This window comes from Tupaia chinensis, unplaced genomic scaffold (genome assembly GCF_000334495.1).
Source record: "Tupaia chinensis unplaced genomic scaffold, TupChi_1.0 Scaffold138674_1, whole genome shotgun sequence".
Taxonomy (NCBI): Eukaryota; Metazoa; Chordata; class Mammalia; order Scandentia; family Tupaiidae; genus Tupaia; species Tupaia belangeri.
Window position 1 is genome coordinate 71,140 of NW_006198567.1, and position 11,914 is coordinate 83,053.

General features: G+C 38.4%; 1 pseudogene; it reads left to right on the forward strand.

Annotated features, from left to right (window-relative positions):
- LOC102491404 (CDK2-associated and cullin domain-containing protein 1-like) overlaps window positions 1-10,285 on the forward strand; it is an 11,054-nt pseudogene extending 769 nt beyond the window's left edge.
- The last annotated feature ends 1,629 nt before the right edge of the window (window positions 10,286-11,914 follow it).

An 11,914-nucleotide genomic window follows, 5' to 3' on the forward strand; every position in this document is an offset into this window, starting at 1 on the left:
TAGAGCAATGCCCCCTTATACAAAAACCAATCTTTAAAAAAAAAAAAAAGAAGAATCACTTAGCGTCTCAAAAGAGTTGCATGTCAGTCCTGCAGATCTCTATATTGAAATATTTACTATAGCTCTTAGACAATACATGGGAGCATCACAGAGCATCGTGCCTCTTTTCATATATATGAAAAACTTTACATTGAAAACAGCTTAAAGAAGACTTAAAAGGTGGCCTTTTAAAGCTGTTCATGGAACATGTTGAAAAAAGTACATTTACAACAGAATGGCTTTACTTTTAGAAGCCCAGTCAACACCATTCAGGTCACATCTTCTTTTTTTTTGGGGGGTGAGCATGATTTTTTTATTTTTATTTATTTATTTATTTATTTATTTATTTATTTATTTATTTATTTAATTTTCTTCCATACATTCAATCACATTATTATTTGTCTTACAAAATGGATATTTCAACAGGTGAACATTTCTCCCTAGTACTGTTGACAAAACTATGAAATATCTTCAACAGATACTACAGCAAATATTGTGAAGGCCTGTGTACTCTCACACCAGAATGGGTTCAGGTGCCTCTAACTTTTTTCTAAATTTATTTCAAATATTTTCCCTCTGACAGTAGAGCATGGACTTTCTGAATATGCTGCTCAAGATCAGAAACTTCAAGGAGAACTTATTCAGAATGATATCCAGGGGGTAGAACTTGCATATGCTATCAGGGCAGTGAATGTACTCAATGTACTTTCCTTCTGGAAAAGAGGATGACTGGAGCTGCAGAGACTGTACTCAATGCACAGTGGGGGCCTGCAGACACTCAAAAACTCTCACAAAGCTATTCTTTTTTTTTTTTTTTTTTTAGAGATTTTCACTGTAGGGCGCGTGCGCTCGCCAGACAGACAGAGAGAGACATAGAGACAGCAAGCGAGAAATCACCCCCCAGGGGGGATGGTCACGCCGCAATCCCTTCTCCTCCATTCTCCTCTCGGGATCTTGGGCACGCACGCACACGCGCCCGGCGTGAGTTTTAAGCCACCGGGTCTGGGACACGAACCGCGGTCGACTACGTGCGAGTCCAGCGACATAGCCATTACGCTAACTGCTGGTTCCCACAAAGTTATTCTTTTTTAAAAAGAGGTTTTTGCAATAGGGCATATGTGCTTGCTAGAGAGAGAGAGAAACTGAGAGACAGAGAGCATAAAACCACCACCCAGGGAGAATGGTCATGCCACAATCCCTTCTCCTCCAATCTCTTCTCAAGATTTTTGACACACACACACACACACACACACACACACACGTCTAGCATGAGCCTCAATCTGCAGTCTGTGACTCAAACTATGGTCAACTATGTGGGAGTGCAGTGAAGTATCCATATGCCATCTACTGGTCCCCAAGTCTGTACTTACAAGAGGACATTGGACTTACTTTCATTTTTAATTTTTTAAAAAATACTGAAAATAGGAGATTGTGTAATGGTTAAGGCATTGGACTTCCAAATGGCCTACAACAGTTCAAGTTCCGGACCTGGTGGCTTAAAAATTATACCAGGCATGTGTGTACACATACACAAAATTCCAGGAGAATGGAGGAGAAGGGATTGTGGCATGGCTATCCCCTCTGGGTGAGATTTCTCACTTCTCCTCTTGCTGTCTTTCTGTTTCCCCCTCCAGCAAGTGCACACTTCCTATTTCAAAAATCTTAAAAATTAACAAACAAACAAACAAACAAAAAACAGGGGCAGGCAGTTGGCATGGTGGTAAAGAAGCTGAATTCCCACATGGTCAACTTTGTTTTGATGCCCTAAACCAGTGGTTTGTTTTCACACTTTCCCTCTCTTTCTCTTTCTTTCTATCTCTGGTCAAATTTAAAAATAATAAAAATAAATTAAGTAATTCTCAAAAATAAACAAAACAAAACAAATATTGCTAGTAGATATGGGAGAGATTTTGAAATTGAATAATTTTAACGAATTTATCTACAGATTCTGTGAGAAACAAACATTTTGGAAAGTGATGATTGCTAAGTGAAATACAACAGCCAAAATCAGCAGCTTGCTCCAAAAATACAAGAACAGAAGGATAAGCAACCTGGAAAGCTTGAACATCAGGATGGTCCACACTGTGGAAGCACTAGCACAGATCTTTAAAAAAAATTTGGTAGCTTAACTTGTGGACATTTTTAGAGTATACTTTTTTGTTGAATAAGATGAACACAAACCAAGATTTCAGACAAATGATGAATAATGAATTCCTTTTTATTTATATTATAATAAATCCATTGAACAACCTGGGATGTATGAGATCAGAAAACAAGATCAAGAAAAATGGTTGAACAGCAAAAATTGAAGCAGTCATCACTTTCAGCCTTCCATCTGAGCTGTTTGAGACCTGTGGGAGAAGAAAGATGAGTCTTTCACACTGCAGACTTTTGGAGGCCTCACAGCACATCCTACTGAGTAAAAATAAATTAAGTAATTCTCAAAAATAAACAAAACAAAACAAATATTGCTAGTAGATATGGGAGAGATTTTGAAATTGAATAATTTTAACGAATTTATCTACAGATTCTGTGAGAAACAAACATTTTGGAAAGTGATGATTGCTAAGTGAAATACAACAGCCAAAATCAGCAGCTTGCTCCAAAAATACAAGAACAGAAGGATAAGCAACCTGGAAAGCTTGAACATCAGGATGGTCCACACTGTGGAAGCACTAGCACAGATCTTTAAAAAAAATTTGGTAGCTTAACTTGTGGACATTTTTAGAGTATACTTTTTTGTTGAATAAGATGAACACAAACCAAGATTTCAGACAAATGATGAATAATGAATTCCTTTTTATTTATATTATAATAAATCCATTGAACAACCTGGGATGTATGAGATCAGAAAACAAGATCAGGAAAAATGGTTGAACAGCAACCTTCAGCCTCCCATCTGAGCTGTTTGAGGCCTGTGGGAGAAGAAAGATGAGTCTTTCACGCTGCAGACTCTTGGAGGCCTCACAGCACATCCTACTGAGTAACAGAAACTTTGGCTCTGTCGTGGCTTGAGTTTGCTACCCACAGTGCAAGTCAACAACTTATTTGTTACTTTTCCTCACTATTTACTGTTACAAATTAATGTTTTATGAATAAACGACTAAGGAAGGAAAAGGAATACCAATTCTGTTGATGTTTTTTTCCACTCCTGAACATTACCAACTACCGGTTGAAAATATCTTATCAAAAATGCTTGCAACTAAGTTTCAGATTTAATTTTTCTTTAATTTTGGAGTATTTTTGATGTCTGGAATTTTTTTAGAGAGAGATTGTTTCCTACAAGGTGTGTACATTCACTGGAGAGACCAAAAGAGACACAGAGAGAGAAATTACCCTCCAAGAGGGATGGTCATACCACAATCTCTTCTCCACTTTCTCCTGAAGATTTTAAACACACACAATTTTAATCTACCAGGTACAGGACTCGATCTGTGGTCAGTCATTTTGGAGTCCAGCACTGTAAATATCATGCCATCTTCTGATTCTAAAGATTGGAATATTAATTAATAATCTTGGGACGTAACCCAAGTCTAAACATGTATTATTCATGTGATTTTTATGTACATAGTCTTAAAGTAATTATTTGAAGACTTATTTATTTTTTTTCATTTATTATTATAATTTTTCTCAACCTGTGACAGAGCATGTGTGCCCATTAGAGAGAGACAGAGTGATAGAGAGAGAGTGTAAAGAAAGAAAGTAAGCCACCAAGTCTGGGACTCAAACCAGGATCAACCATGTGGGAGTCCAGTGCCTCAACCACCATGTCACCTGCTAGACCTATAAGGTAATTTTATACAGTATTTTTGAATTGTAAGATTTTCTTTCTTTTTTTTTTTTTTTTGGAAAGGTTTTTGCTATAGGGTGCATGTGCTTGCCAGAAATACAAAGAGAGACACAAAGCAAGAAATTCCCTCCAGGGGGGATGGCCACACCTCAATCTCTTCTCCTCCATTTTCCTCTCGGAATCTTGGGGCACAAACTCATGCCTGGCATGAGTTTAAGCTGGTGGGTCCAGGATTTGAACTGTGTTTGACTACATGGGAGTCCAGCGACATAACCACTATGCCATCTGCTGGTCCTTGAATTGTAGTATTTTGACTGTGACCTTTCACATGAGGTTAACTATAGAATGTTCCACCTGTGGCATCATGTTGAAGCTAAATACATTTCAGATTTTGTACCATTTCAGGTATTGGATGAGGAATACTTGGTCTTTACTATCAATATCAGAAATAAGTAGAGCCAGCAGGTGCTGTGGCAGTTAAGGCACTGGACTTCTACATGGCCAACCTCTGTTTGAGTTCCAGACCTGGTGAACTGCTTTCTCATTCTCTCTCTCTCTCTCTCTGATCACATTAGAAAATAATAATAAATAAAATTAATTTAAAAATCTTTTAAAATACCAGAAGTAACTAAAATGAATGTAAAGCATATAAAGTTACTTAAACTTATATTATTTAAAAATAGCCCAGATCCCTAGAAAACTTAATAATTTCATATTCTGAGACTCCAGAAATATTTAGACAAGAAGCCTTTTTAAAACTGAGGTGTGTCCTGGCATGTCAGGGGAGCTATGCTCTAAACCGCATCTCCAAGACTCCCAAAATATTCATACATGGTAGGGCAACTTCCGTCTTTTCTGTCTCAGGCTGCCTGTCTCTCTGTCTGTCTCACACACTCTCTGTCTCACACATTCTCTGTCTTTACTTTTTTTTTTTATTTTTAAAATCTTTTAACCACTTCTCCTCACTTTAGGTCTTTTCTTTCGTCTGAAATTTTTCACATTTTCTGTGATGAGAACTTTAGTATCATAGTCTTTTGGCAGTATTAGAATAAATAGTATTCAATTATGAGCTACATTCACCATGCATACACTCATCTTCATACCACTTCTAGAATTGGGTATATGCCACATGTCACCTTGTTTCTCTTTATTCCAGAAACCCTGTTAGAGATTTTCTTATATTTTTTAATGTTCTGGAAAATTTAAATAGCACCTGGCAGAGCCAGCAGGTGGCATGGTGTTTAAGGCACAGGACTTACTTCATTATGGCCAGGTAAGGCTTTGGGGACCACCCCATCCTGATGCAAGAAGCTTTTTTTTTTTTTTTTTTGGGGGTTTTTCTTCAATTATGGGCTACATTCACCATGCATACACTCACCTTCATACCACTTCTAGAACTGGGTATATCCCACATGTCACCTTGTTTCTATTTATTCCAGAAACCCTGTTGATGCTTTTTAAATTTTTTTTAATGTTCTGGAAAATTTAAATAGCACCTGGCAGAGCCAGCAGGTGGCATGGTGTTTAAGGCACAGGACTTATTTCATTATGGCCAGGTAAGGCTTTGGGGACCCCTCCATCCTGAGGCAAGAAGCTTTGTAATTTTGTGACTAAGAGAGGCCAAAGTACTTGTATAACACAACTGCATTTATAATTTGTAATTTTTAGAATAGTGTTAAAATATACAAAAGTTGGACTAGCAGGCGGCAAAGTAGTTAAGGCACTGGACTTCCACATGACTGAACATGGTTTAAGCCCTGGACCCTGGAGCTTAATACTCATGCTGGGCACTTGTGCATGCATGCCAAAAATCCTTGAATGGAGGAAAATGGAGAAGGGACTGTGGCGTGGCCATCCCCCCAGGGGGTGATTTCTCACTTTTTCTCTCTCTGTCTCTGGCAATTGTACATGCCCTTTAGCAAAAATCTCTCTCTAAATAAAAAACAAAAATAGAATGAAAAAAATGCACAAAAACCTAATTCTGTATGATGCCTTAGCAAGGAAGGAAAGGAATAATATCAGTCATTGGTGGCTTCCTCACCAGTGTACAGAAGATATTTTATTGCTATGTCCAATAGCACTCTCAGGTCTGCAACACACCATCATGGTACAAATGAGTCTTATGATTTACAAAGGAGTAGGATACTTTCCAGAGAAGACTAGTATATCCTTAAATTCCAACTCTCTACAAAATCAATCCACAAATCCCTATGAATAACAGCCTCTGCTGATAATTCAGGTGTCAAATACTCATTACATAATTTAATATGTAATAACTAAAAACAACTCTATTTTTTACTGAGCATTTCTCTTTTGTTGTATTTTTTTCTCTTACCAGCCATTTTGAAAAATATGGGAGGAGGGTAGGACACAGCAGAGGGTGAGGGATAGGGAATCAAGGATGGCAAAAAAAAGGCAAAATATACAAGACATAAGAAAAGGAAAATTATTTGTTGATAACACATATGTTGATGTGCTTGATTGAGCCAATATACAGTGTACTCTGGATGGAAAAGCTCATTTTGTATGTTGTAATCATGTACAGTGAATGACTGTAAATAAATAAATTTAAAAAGGAAAAAAAGAAGAAAAAAAGAAAACTATTCTTGAAAATTTTTTATGACTTGTTTATTCATTTATTTTTATATTTCTATTTTTTTATTTTTAGACATATATGATATGTAGAAAGATATTTTAACTGCTGTAAACTTTGGGGGTTGGATAAATTGAGTGATTTAGTATGTATTACCAGGGCCACAGGTGGTGTGATGCTTACGTTGTTGTACTCCCAATGCGGCCAACTGCAGTTTGAATTCAAAACTTAGTGGCTCACTTTTTCATTTCCCCTCTCTCAGTCTGCTCAGAATTAAGAAATAATAATTATAAATAAAATTAAATAAAATAATCCTTTGGAAGCAACATTATTTATCACCACATAGATTGTTTCTGGAATGAGAAAACAATATCTACTTTCAGAGTATTTTTCAGGTATACAATATAACATAGTTAATAGCATTGACACAAGTACATTAGAACCTTTGAACTCATTCATCTTCTCTAATTGAAATATTATTATTTTTGGACCAACATTTTAATTTTAATTTAATTTATATTTAAAGACATTTTTGCTATATGGCACATGCTTTCGCTGGAGAGAAAGAGAGAGACAGACAGACAGAAATCATGAAATTACACCCTGGGGGATGGTCACCTGGGATGAGAACACAATATCTACTTTCAGATAATTTTTCAGGTATACAATATAACATAGTTAATTGCATTGACACAAGTACATGAGAACTTTTGAATTCATTCCTCTTCTCTAATTGAAATGTTTTTTGGACCAACATTTTAATTTTAATTATGACTTAGCATGTATTACCAGGGCCGACAGGTGGCGTAGGGCTTACATTGTTGTACTCCCTTGTGGCCAACTGCAGTTTGAGTTCAAAACTTCGTGGCTCGCTTTCTCATTTCCACTCTCTCAATCTGCTCAGAATCACGAAATAATAATAATAAATTAAATAAAATAATACTTTTAAAGCAACATTATTTATCACCACACAGCTTGTTTCTGGGATGAGAACACAATATCTACTTTCAGATAATTTTTCAGGTATACAATATAACATAGTTAATTGCATTGACAAAAGTACATTAGAACCTTGAACTCATTCTTCTTCTCTAATTGAAATATTATGTTTTTTGGACCAACATTTTAATTTTAATTTAATTTATATTTAAAGAGATTTTTGCTGTATGGGACATGCATTTGCTGGAGAGAAAAAGAGAGATAGACAGAAATCAAGAAATTACTCCCTAGGGGATGGGCACACTGCAGTTTCTTCCTCTCCATTCCCCTCTCGGGATTTTTGAGCACACATACACAGTTGCCTGGCATGAGTTTTAAGCCACTGGGTGCAGCACTCAAACTGTGGTCTACCTGGGAGCCCAGCAACATTAGCATTACACCATTAGCTGCTTTCTTCACCAATATTTTTAAAACTTGGCTCCCCTCAGCCTGTAGTAGCTGTCATATTATTTCTGCTTTTGTGAATTTTAGTTTTAATGTTCTACTTACATGTGAGATGATGAGGTATATGTCTTTGTGTACCTGAATTATTTCAATCAGCATAATATCCTCCAAGGTCATCCCTGTTGTCGAAATAACAGATATGTTGTGTTACTTTTAGGGTCCATGTGATAACTAGAGACTGAGGAAGAGAGAAACACTTTGCAATGGAGGTTCATCATGCTTCAATCCCTTTTCCATTTTTGTTAGTATTTTTGGAATGCACACATACATACATAGTGTGTGTCTTAAGCCACCAAAAGTGGGATTCAAACCATAGTCAGTTATGTGGAACCCTGATCTTTTAAATATTAGGCTATAAAGCTGGAATGCAGAATTATTTTTAAAGGCTGGATAATATTCTATTGTATACATACATAAAAGATTTTCTTAAAAAATTATTTAATTTTAATTTATTATTACTATTATCATTTAATTTTCTATTGGACACATCTGCTCACATGAGAGAAACAGATAGAGAAATAGAGAGAGAGGGAAAGTGAGAAAGCAAGCAGACAGGTATGGGACTTGAACTGTGGTCAGTCAACCACATGAAACCAGCACCTCAAACACCACATCACCTGCTAGCCCCTATAACATGTTTTTTTGTTTGTTTGTTTGTTTTTTAGACATTTTTGCTATAGGGCATGTATGCTCGCCAGAAAGATGGAGAGAAACAGAGATACAGAAAGTGAAAAATCACCCCCCAGGGGGGATGGCCACACCACAATCCCTTCTCCTTTCAGGATCTTGGGCACGCATGCACACATGCCCAGTATGAGTTTTAAGCCACTGGGTCTGGGACTCAAACTATGTTTGACTACATGAGAGTCCAGTGACACAGCCCTTACACCAACTGCTGGTCTCCCCATAACATGGTTTTATCCATTTGTCTGTGATAGTTATGTGAATGTCTTATACCTACCTGGTTAGCACAGTGACTGATACTATTTTATTAGAGACTATGGAGACATGCACAAGAACTGGGACAATGAGATTGTGTGTGAGAGAGAATGGACTCAATTCTGAATACAGAATGATCAATTGTGAACTTAGCACCATGTAGCAGGGTAGAGGTCAGTGGATAGCAAATTACATGAGGAAACCTTAGGGTTAAGGAGGTTTTTCTCAAACCCACCTACCTTGATTTCGTAGAAAAGTGCACAAACAGACCTTGATAAAGTTTGAGAAGTCTGATTAAATTTTGGTCAAGCAGAGAATATCAATACAGATAAAAATTATTTAAACAATTATGTAAACAATGGGCCAGCAGGTGGTGTGGTGATAAAGTTGCTGGATTCCCAAATGACCAACCATGGTTTGAGTCCTGGACCTGGTGGCTTGGTTTCTCACATTCCTTCACTCCACTTCAAAACAAAATTTCAAAACTTATTGAGTCCATTCTCTCTCACACACAACTATTTAAAACTATTTTAAAACAATCCTGTAGCTAAACCCGCAGTTTAAGTTCCAGACCCAGCAGCATGTATATCACACTGGGTACCTGTGCACACATGCTCAAAATCCTGAGGAGAATGGGGACTGCCATCCCCTCTAGGGAGTGATTTTTCATTTTCCCTCGCTCTCTGTGTCTCTTAAGTAAGCATACATGCCCTATAGAAAAAACTTTTTAAAAATTAAAATACCTTAAGTAATAGTAAAAACGACACCATTGTGAGCTGTTTAGAAATATCACATTGGGGGAACAGATGTTGCACAGCAGTAAAACACAATGCTCCATGAGGGTTACTTACCTGAAAATATTTCTGGGGTACATGATGGGAGACCTACTAGTGTATGCTGAGCATATGTGTGCTGTGCTTCAGGGCTGGCTGAGTGTAAGAATTATCCATGATACCAAGATTCTCTTGATGGTGCTGTCTGTCTCATGAAAGAAAAAACTTTTTGTAATGAAAAATCAATCCTGTAGAAAAATACAAATATTTATATAATTAAATAAACATATTAATATAATTAAATAGTTAAGGTCTCATGCTTCTGTGGCCAGCTGACAATGGATGTGGGTGGCACCACCTCCACACTCTGTATGGCAAAGGTGGTGGGTCAGAACAGCACAATGGCCACCACTGAGATGTGCTAGGCCCTGTTCATCAGGTACTTCATTTACTTTGATTGAAAGCAATGGAGTGACCTCAACTTCTGAGGGTTTTCAGGGGGTATTCCTGGTGGTGTCAGCTGTCTCTGCAGATAGAAAAGGCACAAAGGAAGGGTTCTCAGTGGGGTCCCCACCACCACTGGAGGCCACAGGGGTGACCATGATGTTAAAGAGTTACCACTTGGCTACAGCCAAGGCAACTTCCACCCCAGCTCTACCATCAACATCAACACCTCCACCTCAATCTCTTAATGAATATGACTATTAAAGATTACAAGAGCACATACTAGGGGCTTCAGGTCACTTAGTGGTTAGGTGATGGATGTCGATATGATCAACCATGGTTCAAGTACCAGACACAGTAGGTTGAAGTTCATGCCAGACACATGGGCATGTGTGCCCAATATCTTAAGAATAGAATAAAGGTGAAGGGATTGCAACATGGCCTTTCCCAGAGGGTGATTTCTCACTTTCTGTGTCTATCTCTTTCTCTCTCTCTAGCTATCAAACACGCCCTGTAGGAAATATCTATCTCAAACAAAAAAAATCCTGGACAAAATTGAATAGTGTTATAGATAAACATGTAACAGAGTCATGATGACTAAATACCTATTTCCTATGAACAGATATACAGTTGTGTGTATAAGTGTGTAAGCCAGCAGCATGGGAATAGATGTTCAGTGATCTGATTTAAAAGATTAATCACTGACCTCTGATGGTGCTGATGGTGTCTCTGGGTGCAGCTTATATGGCTGTAAGGCCCCCAGAGTCAGGGACCCTCCCCCCTTCCAGACCCCTGTGCTAACCAGGACAGAAAGCATCCAGGCCAGTCCACCTACTATGACTGTATTGACCCCTGAGTGCACCTTTCATGGCTGTGTGGCACTCCCCAAGTAGGGACCCCCCTTTCTGACCCCGGTGCTAGCCAGGTAGGCAAGTTTCACCGTCCTTACTGCTCTTCTATGTCCCTTCTTACTTTTTTTGTTCTTTTTTTAAAAAACAGCTTTTCTGCCCCATGTATGCCTTTCTCTTGTTAATTTGTCTCCTCTCCCCTCAACCAGGACAGAAAGCATCCAGGCCAGTCCATCTCTGACTGTGTTGGCCCTCTGAGTGCAGCTTTCATGACTGTGAGGCTCCCTCAGCCAGGGACCCCCTTCCAGACACCAGTACTACCCAGCTAGGCAAGTTTCAATGTCCTTCTTTGTCTTCTCTGTCCCATCTAAATTTTTTCTTTTTTTTGAAAAACATCTTTTCTTCCCCTGTGTGTTTCTTTCTCTTGTTAATTTGTTTCCTCTCCCCTCAACTAAGAAAGAAGGCATCCAGGTCAGTCCACCTCTGACTGTTTTGGCCTTCTGGGTGCAGCTTTCATGGCTGTGAGGCCCCCTTAGCCAGGAACTCCCCATCCAGACCCCAGTGCTAGCCAGGTATGCAAGTACACTATCCCTATTGATCTTCTATGTCCCTTCTAACTTCTCTCTCTCTCTTTTTAAAGTTTTTCTGCCCTGAGTGTACTTTTCTCTTGTTAATTTGTCTCCTCTTTCCTCAACTAGGACAGAAAGCATCCAGTCTGATTCACCTTTGACTGTGTTGGCCATCTGTGGCTTTCATGACTGCGAGTCCTCCAAGCCAGGGACTCCCCTCCCAAACCTCAGTGCTAGCCAGGACAGAAAGCATCCAGGCCAGTCTATCTCTGACTGTATTGGCCCTTTGGGTGTAGCTTTCATGGCTTTGAGGTTAGGGACCCCCTTTTCCAAACCTTAGTGCAAGCCAGGTAGTCATGTTTCACTTTCTGTCTTGCTGTTCTCTGCCCCTCCTAATTTTTTTTTAATTTTTCTTTTTTTTAAACAGCTTTTCTGCACCATGTATGCCTTTCTTTTATTATTTTATCTTGTCTTTC